This window comes from Hippoglossus stenolepis, chromosome 10 (assembly GCF_022539355.2).
Source record: "Hippoglossus stenolepis isolate QCI-W04-F060 chromosome 10, HSTE1.2, whole genome shotgun sequence".
In the NCBI taxonomy this organism is placed as follows: domain Eukaryota; kingdom Metazoa; phylum Chordata; class Actinopteri; order Pleuronectiformes; family Pleuronectidae; genus Hippoglossus; species Hippoglossus stenolepis.
In genome coordinates, this window is record NC_061492.1 from 27188669 (window position 1) to 27200485 (window position 11817).

General features: G+C 49.8%; 8 non-coding genes and 1 pseudogene across 8 annotated transcripts; all 9 read right to left on the reverse strand.

Annotated features, from left to right (window-relative positions):
- Positions 1-2773: 2773 nt before the first annotated feature.
- Positions 2774-2964, reverse strand: LOC124854368. Its single transcript, XR_007034612.1, has one exon. It is a non-coding gene; the product is annotated as a U2 spliceosomal RNA (small nuclear RNA).
- Positions 2965-3140: 176 nt separating this feature from the next.
- On the reverse strand, positions 3141-3254 carry LOC124853427. The gene has a single exon (XR_007033770.1). It is a non-coding gene; the product is annotated as a U5 spliceosomal RNA (small nuclear RNA).
- Positions 3255-3750: 496 nt separating this feature from the next.
- LOC124854348 lies at positions 3751-3938 on the reverse strand. Its single transcript, XR_007034592.1, has one exon. It is a non-coding gene; the product is annotated as a U2 spliceosomal RNA (small nuclear RNA).
- Positions 3939-4114: 176 nt separating this feature from the next.
- LOC124853361 lies at positions 4115-4226 on the reverse strand. Its single transcript, XR_007033704.1, has one exon. It is a non-coding gene; the product is annotated as a U5 spliceosomal RNA (small nuclear RNA).
- Positions 4227-4715: 489 nt separating this feature from the next.
- LOC124852819 lies at positions 4716-4902 on the reverse strand. Its single transcript, XR_007033241.1, has one exon. It is a non-coding gene; the product is annotated as a U2 spliceosomal RNA (small nuclear RNA).
- A 178-nt stretch (positions 4903-5080) lies between these two features.
- Positions 5081-5190, reverse strand: LOC124853762. Its single transcript, XR_007034101.1, has one exon. It is a non-coding gene; the product is annotated as a U5 spliceosomal RNA (small nuclear RNA).
- A 486-nt stretch (positions 5191-5676) lies between these two features.
- Positions 5677-5868, reverse strand: LOC124854406. The gene has a single exon (XR_007034650.1). It is a non-coding gene; the product is annotated as a U2 spliceosomal RNA (small nuclear RNA).
- A 175-nt stretch (positions 5869-6043) lies between these two features.
- LOC124853467 lies at positions 6044-6155 on the reverse strand. Its single transcript, XR_007033810.1, has one exon. It is a non-coding gene; the product is annotated as a U5 spliceosomal RNA (small nuclear RNA).
- Positions 6156-6649: 494 nt separating this feature from the next.
- LOC124853092 lies at positions 6650-6828 on the reverse strand (annotated as a pseudogene).
- Between the last annotated feature and the right edge of the window lie 4989 nt (positions 6829-11817).

Here is an 11817-nt window from a genome sequence, read left to right on the forward strand (position 1 = left end):
CCTGACCATCCTCCCCATCTACTAGCCCGTGTCCGCCATCAGGTGGAGAGAGAACTATCGCTGGTGTCCCCCTTACCTAACTGCACATTGAAATCCCTCACAATTACCTGCCTATTGGTGGCCAGGTGTGGCTCTACTAACTCAAACATTTCTCAAGCTGCTCTCTGAGTTTGTGGTCCATACACCACAAAACTCCTCAGCTTGCTTGTCCCCATGTGATGTCAGCACCCATTATCCTGCCTTGAACAATTTTGAAAACATCCTCCACCCTAACTCTTTAATACCAAACAAAATCCTGACCCCTGCTGAGTGGACTCCCACACTCCAGATTGAGTCTCTTTCCGTCCACTCCCTTGAGAATTTTGGAACATCCCCCTGTCCCGTAAATGAACCTCCTGCAATAAACAAATTTGTACATGCAGCTGGTCCACAAAATCATAAAACAACCCTTCTTTAACTGCGTCCTCATTCCTCTTACATTTAATGAAAGAATTTTAACTGCAGTCATTATAATTTGTATTTTTAAAGTCTTACCGCACTAAAACACCCCAAAAAAACCCCTTACAGCAAGAAGAGTTTAACTGTCATCTGTTCCCCATGTAAAGGGAACTGAATAATGATGCATGTTGAGCCTGTAATCGCCTATATGACACTTCCAAAGGGGATGGTATATTGAGCAGAGCTAACTCGGCCTCTCAACCAATCCAACATGCAGCAGATATCACCTGGATCTCTGCTCTGCGAAGCCTCTCCACCCTCCCAGCCCTGTGTTGCTCCTTCCTCCCTCTGATGGCCTCCTCCTCTGCAGCCCTTCTTTGCTGCCCTACCCCCCATCCATCCCACCATCAGCTCCCTTCTCTTGGTCCTGTCCCTCTGCCCCGCTAAGCCTTCCCCTTTGATTTTACTATGGCCCCCTCCTTCTCTCTCTCCGCCTAATTGTCTTCCCTTCCAAAGCCTGCGATCCTTTCCGTGCCCCTTCTTGACCTTGGAGGTGGTGGATCTGCTGATGGGAGGGAAATCTCTCTGCGCTTGTCACGGGCAATCTGGCGCTTTCCCATGGCCTTCCGGCTGTTCCTTCTCCAGGGCTTCCGTTCCCCCTTAGAAAGATCCATGCTGGCTCTGCCTGTATTGGTGTGCTTGAGCCATTCTCTGCAGGCACGGGTCCCACTCCTGATCCTTGGCTTTTTCCGGCTTCCAGTGACTTGGCCACTTCCGCAAGGTCCCTCCTTCGGCTAGGCAGTTGCGTGTACAGATGGCCCAGTCCCCACATCCATGACAGGCCTGGGCCCCAGTCTTCTTGGCCTCATGGCCCCTTGGCCACAGGGTACGGCAGCAGGCCCGAACAGCCTGCCTCTGTATGGCCAGATTGCCTGCAACGCCGGACAGAACGCTGGTTGCCGGGAGAAAACAGGTGACCACGATCCCCACCAAGGCTGAAAAGAGCGGGTGATGCTTTAGTCCTCCAGGACCTTCTGGGTCAGGGTTCAGCAGCACCTGAAACTGCCTTCTTCCTGTCCAGAATCCCCTCGTGTCTTTAGATACCAGCACTAGTCACCACTTCTCGTGCTGTCCCAAAAAGCAGCTAGTGCTCGGTCGTGTACGGGTGTAAGTGTGCACCGGTGACTGCTCTGAAATTTGGTCTGTCCAGGTTCAGGATCTTGTAACTGCCAAGAATCTTTTCCCAGCCTCCTTTCTACAGGCTTCAGCCACTCTTGAATACACATCCTCGCTACCAGGGTAACGTCGAAGGCTTTTTCTGGCTGGTTCCACTGATACAGTACACATCTTCACCTTCAGACTCAGTTGTTCACGATGACCTTTTGCAGAACCAGTCTCTCGACATCATAAGTTCTCCACTGGTTCCACCTGGAAGCGATCGTACCTCACCCCAACCTTTGGGCTTGTCTGGTCCTCGGTCATCTTTGTGTCGATTGTGTCTCTTCTTTGTTAAGCTTTGTCTCCGTCTCTCCAATCAATCTTAGCCAAAAGGCCGAGAAGTCGATAAGCCCCAAGTGTTGGATGTCCACGCCAAGCTCTTGGCACAAATCTCACTTGTTGTGGTACCCCGCTCGTAGGTGTGCATAACAATGGCTGCTGCTTATCACCTCCGCCTCAAGCTCTCCTTTGTGGCGCTTGATTTGACCTAGACAGCTCATTGACTTTTCACAATTTCATAAGGCTCAGCCATACAGCAAAGCCTGCCAAAATATATTCAACTCATGTTTGTTCCTCTCACGGAAGTCTTTAGTAAAGGAGATCTAAGTGCTATGAAGAGAAACCAGAGTCAGCATGGCCCTCTGTTGAGAGCAGCAGAGGAGCCTCTGTCACAGTCACCACCTTCACGGTAGCCCTCTTTGCTTTCCGCATGTCAGATCCCAGTATGCAACATTCTAACCCGCCTCATCTGCCAACCAAAATTATACACGCCTTTATTACCTCCTGCCCTGACTACTGTGATTGGCTTTAAGCCTGCCTAAGCAATACATCCCTGAACCACTTACATTCGCTCCAAAATGCTGACTCTGGCTTCACCAAGTCTCCCAGAAGGTCTTGAGTGAAAGCAAGTTTCCATTGACAAACGCTTCTAACTCAATTTGGAATCCAGTTCAAGCTCATTGTGACCCTGCATGGTCACGCTACTAAGCAGTGAGCCATCAGGAGCTCTCTACACACTTGTGTGTGCCAGTCGTTACCTCAGTTTCATTGAGCCAGTGTAGAATTCACTTTTGATACGCGACAATTGTTTGAGTGTTTGGTTTTCTACAAGGTAAGAACAGAGTGCAACTGCCTCAGCGGCACTGCAATGCTAGGTCGATGCGTGGAGAGAAAGGAGCAAGCTCCAAATTACTGCCCCTCATGCCAAAATCTGCTTAATATGTAGTCCTCATATAGAGGACATATCAGATATTAAACTGATAAGAACAGATACTACACTTGATCTTAGCCAAAAGGCCGAGAAGCCATAAGCCCCAAGTGTTGGATGTCCACGCCAAGCTCTTGGCACAAATCTCACTTGTTGTGGTACTCGCTCGTAGGTGTGCATAACAATGGCTGCTTATCACCTCCGCCCAAGCTCTCCTTGTGGCGCTTTGATTTCTGACCCAGACAGCTCTTTTTGACTTTTCACATTCCATAAGGCTCAACCATACAGCAAAGCCTGCCAAAAATATATTCAACTCATGTTTGTTCCTCTCCACGGAAGTCTTTAGTAAAAGGCGAAAGACTTGTAGCGTTATGAAGAGAAACCAGAGTCAGCATGGCCTCTGTTGGAGAGCAGCAGAGGAGCCTCTCGGTCACAGTCACCACCTTCACGGTAGGCCTCTTTGCTTTCCGCATGTCAGATCCCAGTATGCAACATTCCCAACCCGCCCCCATCTGCCAACCAAAATTATACACGTCTTTATTACCTCCTGCCCTGACTACTGTGATTGGCTTTAAGCCTGCCTAAGCAATACATCCCTGAACCACTTACATTCGCCTCCAAAATGCTGACTTGGTTTCTCACCAAGTTCCCAGAAGGTCTTGAGTGAAAGCAAGTTTCCATTCTTGACAAACGCTTCTAACTCAATTTGGAATCCAGTTCAAGCTCATTGTGACCCCGTGCATGGTCACGCCACTAAGCAGTGAGCCATCAGAGCGGTTTCACACACTTGTGTGTGCCAGGTCACACTTCAGTTTCATTGAGCCAGTGTAGAATTCACTTTTGATACGCGACAATTGTTTGAGTGTTTGGTCTTCTACAAGGTAAGAACAGAGTGCACCGCTCCAGCGGCACTGCAATGCTAGGTCGATGCGTGGAGAGAAAGGAGCAAGCTCCAAATTACTGCCTCATGCCAAAATCTGCTTAATATGTAGTCCTCATATAGAGGACATATCAGATATTAAACTGATAAGAACAGATACTACACTTGATCTTAGCCAAAAGGCCGAGAAGCTATAAGCCCCTAGTTGGATGTCCACGCCAAGCTCTTGGCACAAATCTCACTTGTTGTGGTACCCCGTCTCGTAGGTGTGCATAACAATGGCTGCTGCTTATCACCTCCGCCTCAAGTCTCCTTTGTGGCGCTTGATTTCTGACCTAGACAGCTCTTTGACTTCTCAATTTCATAAGGCTCAGCTTACAGCAAAGCCTGCCAAAAATATATATTCAACTCATGTTTGTTCCTTCCACGGAAGTCTTTAGTAAAAGGCGAAAGACTTGTGCGTATGAAGAGAAACCAGAGTCAGCATGGCCTCTGTTGAGAGCAGCAGAGGAGCCTCTCGGCACAGTCACCACCTTCACGGTAGGCCTCTTTGCTTTCCGCATGTCAGATCCCAGTATGCAACATTCCCAACCCGCCCCATCTGCCAACCAAAATTATACACGCCTTTATTACCTCCTGCCCTGACTACTGTGATTGGCTTTAAGCCTGCCTGCAATACATCCCTGAACCACTTACATTCGCTCCAAAATGCTGACTCTGGTTTCTCACCAAGTCTCCCAGAAGGTCTTGAGGAAAGCAAGTTTCCATTCTGACAAACGCTTCTAACTCAATTTGGAATCCAGTTCAAGCTCATTGTGACCTCTGCATGGTCACGTCACTAAGCAGTGAGCCATCAGAGCGGTTTCACACACTTGTGTGTGCCAGGCCGTCACCTCAGTTTCATTGAGCCAGTGTAGAATTCACTTTGATACGCGACAATTGTTTGAGTGTTTGGTTTTCTACAAGGTAAGAACAGAGTGCACTGCTCCAGCGGCACTGCAATGCTAGGTCGATGCGTGAGAGAAAGGAGCAAGCCCAAATTACTGCCCTCATGCCAAAATCTGCTTAATATGTAGTCCTCATATAGAGGACATATCAGATATTAAACTGATAAGAACAGATACTACACTTGATCTTAGCCAAAAGGCCGAGAAGTATAAGCCCCAAGTGTTGGATGTCCACGCCAAGCTCTTGGCACAAATCTCACTTGTTGTGGTACCCCGTTCGTAGGTGTGCATAACAATGGCTGCTGCTTATCACCTCCTCCCAAGCCCTCCTTTGTGGCGCTTGATTTCTGACCTAGACAGCTCTTTGACTTTTCACACTCCCATAAGGCTCAGCCATACAGCAAAGCCTGCCAAAATATATTCAACTCATGTTTGTTCCTCTCCATGGAAGTCTTTAGTAAAAGGCGAAAGACTTGGGCGCAGAAGAGAAACCAGAGTCAGCATGGCCTCTGTTGAGAGCAGCAGAGGAGCCTCTCGGTCACAGTCACCACCTTCACGGTAGGCCTCTTTGCTTTCCGCATGTCAGATCCCAGTATGCAACATTCCAACCCGCCCCCATCTGCCAACCAAAATTATACACGTCTTTATTACCTCCTGCCCTGACTACTGTGATTGGCTTTTAAGCCTGCCTAAGCAATACATCCCTGAACCACTTACATTCACTCCAAAATGCTGACTCTGGTTTTCACCAAGTCTCCAGAAGGTCTTGAGTGAAAGCAAGTTTCCATTCTTGACAAACGCTTCTAACTCAATTTGAATCCAGTTCAAGTCATTGTGACCCCGCATGGTCACGCCACTAAGCAGTGAGCCATCAGAGCGGTTTCCACACTTGTGTGCCAGGCCGTTACCTCAGTTTCATTGAGCCAGTGTAGAATTCACTTTGATACGGCGACAATTGTTAGTGTTTGGTTTTCTACAAGGTAAGAACAGAGTGCAACTGCTCCTCAGCGGCACTGCAATGCTAGGTCGATGCGTGGAGAGAAAGGAGCAAGCCCAAATTTCTGCCCTCATGCCAAAAATCTGTTTAATATGTAGTCCTCATATAGAGGACATATCAGATATTAAACTGATAAGAACAGATACTACACTTGATCTTAGCCAAAAGGCCGAGAAGCTATAAGCCCCAAGTATTGATGTCCACGCCAAGCCTTGGCACAAATCTCACCTTGTTGTGGTACCCTGTTCGTAGGTGTGCATAACAATGGCTGCTGCTTATCACCTCCGCCCAAGCTCTCCTGTGGCGCTGATTTCTGACCTAGACAGCTCTTTGACTTTTCACAATTTCACAAGGCTCTGCCATACAGCAAAGCCTGCCAAAAATATATTCAACTCATGTTTGTTCCTTCCACGGAAGTCTTTAGTAAAAGGCGAAAGACTTGTGCGTTATGAAGAGAAACCAGAGTCAGCATGGCTCCTCTGTTGAGAGCAGCAGAGGAGCCTTCGGTCACAGTCACCACCTCACGGTAGGCCTCTCTTTGCTTTCCGCATGTCAGATCCCAGTATGCAACATTCCCAACCCGCTTCCCATCTGCCAACCAAAATTATACACGCCTTTATTACCTCCTGCCCTGACTACTGTGATTGGCTTTTAAGCCTGCCTAAGCAATACATCCCTGAACCACTTACATTCGCTCCAAAATGCTGACTCTGGTTTCTCACCAAGTCTCCCAGAAGGTCTTGAGTGAAAGCAAGTTTCATTCTTGACAAACGCTTCTAACTCAATTTGAATCCAGTTCAAGCTCATTGTGACCCTGCATGGTCACGTCACAAGCAGTGAGCCATCAGAGCGGTTTCACACACTTGTGTGTGCTAGGCATACCTCAGTTTCATTGAGCCAGTGTAGAATTCACTTTTGATACGCTACAATTGTTTGAGTGTTTGGTTTTCTACAAGGTAAGAACAGAGTGCACTGCTCCCAGCAGCACTGCAATGCTAGGTCGATGCGTGGAGAGAAAGGAGCAAGCCCAAATTACTGCCCTCATGCCAAAATCTGCTTAATATGTAGTCCTCATATAGAGACATATCAGATATTAAACTGATAAGAACAGATTTTTTTTTTTTATTATTACAAAAACTTTCGTCAGTTAAATATAAATCAATACAAATCAAACATCACGTATGATCATCCCTTAATACAACCTTCATCCCCAAATGTGCCCTTTGCAGGTATAGAATGTTACTTTTCCAAACCTACCCATTCCATGTTGAAACTAAAAGGTGAAAAAGTAAAACAGTTCAAAGAACTCCTTGTGCCTTCCTCTTTTTTCACCATATCCACCCAAACCCTCCTTTCCACCTCTCTAGGCTGCATGTTTCCCACTTCAATGTCCCTTTTGATGTTCCCTTTACATCTGCTTCCACCCTCCTCATTATCCCTTCCACCCCACTGTCTTTATCTGTCTTTATCAGGTCTTGCCTGGCCGACCAGATACTCCTCTTTGTTATACTTATAATCTTCCATATTGGGACATTAAAAGGACCATTCCCTGTGCCTAAACCTCTTTCAACCCTGGTCCAGGTCAGATGAAATCCTGTGACTACCTGCCCTAGCTGCCTCACTTTACCTCCCATACTACCCTTGCCACTGGACAGTCCCATGACAGGCATGCCTGACTGCTTCCTCCCTGAACAGGTTGTCCGAGGGCACGCTGGGATCTTGCCAACCCATGCCGGTACATGGTTTCCCGCACTGGCAGGCATTTGTGCAGGCATAACCAATTTAGGTCTTTGAGCTCATGTCAGCCCCCGTGGCTGTATCCTCCAAATCTTTGACGGGTCCCCACCACTGGAGGTGCGATTACTCCTGACTGACCTCTCTGTAGAGGGCTCTGTGATTATTTTTATGGCTGTGTCGGAGGCCTCAGGATGAGCCCGCAGCCACCTGGCTGCATGGTTGAAATGCCATGGCTGCTGCTCCACCCTGGGTGCCAAGTTGCCCAGACCATCAACCCCTAGCTTGGTATGCGAAATAGAGCCTCAGGAAGTAGCCTGAGGGGTGCTCTATCGGCAAGGATAGTTCTCTGCACAAGGATGAAACAAAAATGCAGTCCAGCTTCAAGGGAGGTGTGGCACATCCCTCCCTCCTGCTTCTATACCAGCCAGCATGCGAAACTCGCCACATATTCATATCTACCACCCCATAGGAATCCGAACACGAGGCGCATGAGAGGTCTCTCATGCTGACTGGCATTGGGTATATGTATGCCAGATATAGGAGGGATGGCAGAACGTCTTACCTTCAGTACAAGTACCTTCCCTATTAAAGTCAGGCACCTGCCTTCCAGAGCGCAAGTTTCTTCTGACTGCTGAAATACGCCGGTCCAGTTGATTGTGGCACTGTGGGCTGTCTCAAAGCTGACCCCTAGTAATTTCAGTGGTCCTGTGCAGAGCGACAGCCCTCCCGGTACGCCCATCCTTTCTTTCCAGCGCCCAAAGAACTGACCGAGGACTTGGCACGATTCAGTTGTGCTCCAGACCCCCGACCAAAATCATGGAAAATCTCCAAAGATCGGATCAGGCATGCATCACTGTCCAGCAGCAGTGTGGTGTCATCCGCATACTGTGACAGCTTGACCCGTAGGCCTCTGCTGCCGGAACCAGGAAACCTTTCACCCTGGGTCAGCCCGAATGGCTGGCCGCCAGGGCTCTATAGAGGATGTAGAGCAGCGGTGAGAGTGGGCACCCTGTCTTACCCCTGAGTGCAACCTGAAAACTTCCCTAAGTGACCGTTTACTGACACTGTGCTCCTACACCTGTGTATAATGTGCGCAACCATCCGACAAACCCCTTGTTAAAGCCTAGCCTTTCCAATACCCTAAACATATAGCCCCAGTGAACCCTGTCAAAGGCCTTGCCTGGTCGAGACCAACCACCATAAGTGGCAGGTGTCTGTCTTCGCCTCTAGCGGCAGCGCTCGTATGAGCTTGAGATTCCATCTCACCGAGCGCCCTGCCACCCCGCATGTTTGGTCCACATGGACCACGTGTGGAAGGGCTGTGCCTAGACGATCGCAGGACCTTGCCAGAAGCTTATAATCCACACACAGCATGGTCAGTGGCCGCCAGTTGCCGAGGTCGGTGCCGCCTCCTTTTAAACAGAAGGGAGATCACTCCTGTAGCCATAGTCCCTCCCATTACACCTGTGGAGAAGTACGTGACAACACCTCCAACACTACCGGCCCGAGAATCTCTCCCAGAACTTGAGATAAAACTCCACCTGCAGTCCGTCGATGCCCGGCACCTTCCGCTTGTTCATTTTACAGAGGGCACCTCGAGCTCTTTGAGGGTGAGCGGGCCTCCAACGCCTGCGCTATGTCCGACGCACCTGCTTGGTCAGTAAGTCCAGGAAAGTCCCCTCCCCTACATCTACCTCTTTCTCCTGGAAGCTTGTGCGGTAGTGGTCAGCAGTGGCACTCACCATCTCACCTGCTTCCGCCACCACCCTTCCCTGCATGTCCCTGATCCCGGTCTGTACCTGTCTTTTCCTGTCTGCCCGTATTGAGCCGAAGAAAGCGGCGGAACATGTCTCGTGCTTCTCCAGGAAACTTCGCGCGCCTGCAACAGGTAGGCCCGGCCCTGCCCTCAAAGACCTCCTTAAGTTTTACTTTGAGGAAGTCGCAAGCCCGCTGATTTACAGTGCTGCCGCAGTTTCCTTTGCTGTACTGAGCTCGAGGAGGCGCTGTGAGTAAAACACTCCTCCTTGGCCATCCTCACCTTCCTTTTACAGTACTTATCGCAAAACATTTGTATCCGTTTCTGGCTACTTCCCACCACTCCATCACCCCAGGACACATTGGTCTCAGTCCTAGAAGGTTTTGAAAACAGTACGAACCTTGTTTGAACTTGTCTTCCTCTAATACACTAATATTGAGGCGCCAGTACCCCGGCCTGAAAACAGGCAGGCACAGGCGCACTCAAACAGCAGCCCATCATGGTCAGAGAAGAACACAGGGAGCCGCGACCTGACACCAGACTCAAAGATCTTTTCTACAAACACGTAGTCCAGACGCCTAAACGCTCCACGTGAGTTACGCCATGAGGGACCATCTACCAGTGGCCTGACCATCCTCCCCATCTACTAGCTCCGTGTCTGGCCATCAGGTGGAGATATAACTATCGCGGTGTCCCCCTTACCTAACTGCACATTGAAATCCCCTCACAATTACCTGCCTATTGGTGGCCAGGTGTGGCTCTACTAACTCAAACATTTCTCGTCGTTCTCTGAGTTTGTGGTCCATACACTACAAAACCTCAGCTTGCTTGTCCCCCATGTGATGTCAGCACCCATTATCCTGCCTTGAACAATTTTGAAAACATCCTCCACCCTAATCTCTTTAACACCAAACAAAATCCCGAATCCCTGTTGAGTGGACCCCCACACTCCAGATTGAGTCCCCTTCGTCCACTCCCCTTGAGAATTTTGCAACATCCCCTTGTCCCGTAAATGAACCTCCTGCATAAACAAATTTGTACATGCAGCTGGTCCACAAAATCATAAACAACCTCTTCTTTTAACCGCCCCTCATTCCTCTTACATTTAATGAAAGAATTTTAACTGCAGTCATTATAATTTGTATTTTTAAAGTCTTTACTGTACTCAAAACACCCCAAAAAAACTCCCACAGCAAGAAGAGGTCCTCACTGTCCATCTGTTCCCCCAGGAAAAGGGCACTGGATTAGGCGATGCTGATGGCCTGTTGGGTCCCTCATATGCATCCCTCCCCAAGGGGATGGTAGCATGAGCAGGTCTGGAGGTAACTCCAGCTCCAACTCCAAACCTACGGGGCGAGCAGATCACCTGGATCTCTCCGCTCTGCTCCGTAGCCTCCACCCTCCCTAGCCCTGTGTTGCCCCCTTCCCGCTCCTGATGTCTCCTCCTCTGCAGCCCTTCTTGCTGCCCTACCCCCATCCATCCCACCATCAGCTCCTCTCTTGGTCCTGTCCCTCTGCCCGTTGCCTTCCCCTTTGATTTTTTACTATGGCCCTCCTTACTCTCTCCGCTTCTAATTGTCTTCCTGCTCCGAAAGCCTGCGATCCTTTCCGTGCCCCCTCTTGACCTTGGAGGTGGGTGGATCCAGGCTGATGGGAGGGAAATCCCCTGCGTTGTCACGGGCACCTGGGCTTCGCTTTCCCAGTGGCCCTTCCGGTTGTTCCTTTCTCCAGGGGCTTCCTCTGTTCCCCTTATAGAAAGATCCGCGCTGGCTCTGCCTGTATTGGTGTGCTTGAGCCATTCCTTGCAGGCACGGGGTCCCATTCCTGGATCCTTGGCTTTTTCCGCCTCCAGTGGACTTGGCCACTTCCTGAAGGTCCTCTCGGCTAGGCAGTTGCGGTACAGATGGCCCAGTCCCCACATCCATGACAGGCCTTGGGCCCCGTGCAGTCTTTGGCCTCATGGCCCCCTTGGCCACAGGTAACGGCAGCAGGCTCCGAACAGCCTGCCTCTGTATGGCCAGACTGCCTGCAACGCCGACAGAACGCTGGTTGCCGGGAGTAAAACAGGTAACCGCGATCCCCACCAAGGCTGAAAAGAGCGGGTGGATGCTTCAGTCCTCCAGGACCTTCTGGGCCGGGGTTCAGCAGCACCTGAAACTGCCTTCTTCCTGTCCAGAATCCTCGTGTCTTTTAGATACCTAGCACTAGTCACCACTTCTCCGTGCTGTCCCAAAAAGCAGCTAGTGCTCGGTCGGTGACGGCGGGTGAAGTGTGCACCGTGACTGTTCTGAAATTTGGTCTGTCCAGGTTCAGGATCTGTAACCGCCATGAATCTTTTCCAGCCTCCTTTCTACAGGCTTCAGCCACTTTGAATACACATCCTCGCTTACCAGGGTAACGCCGGCTGCTTTTTCTGGCTGGTTCCACTGGATACAGTACACATCTTCGACCTTCAGACTCAGTTGTTCCATGATGACCTTTTGCAGAACCAGCTCTCGACATCATAAGTTCCTCCACTGGTTCCACCCGGAAGCGTATCGTGTACCTCACCCCAACCTTTGGGCTTGTCTGGTCCTTGGTCATCTTTGTGCCGATTGTGTTCTCTTCTTGTTAAGCTTTGTCTCCGTCTCTCCAATC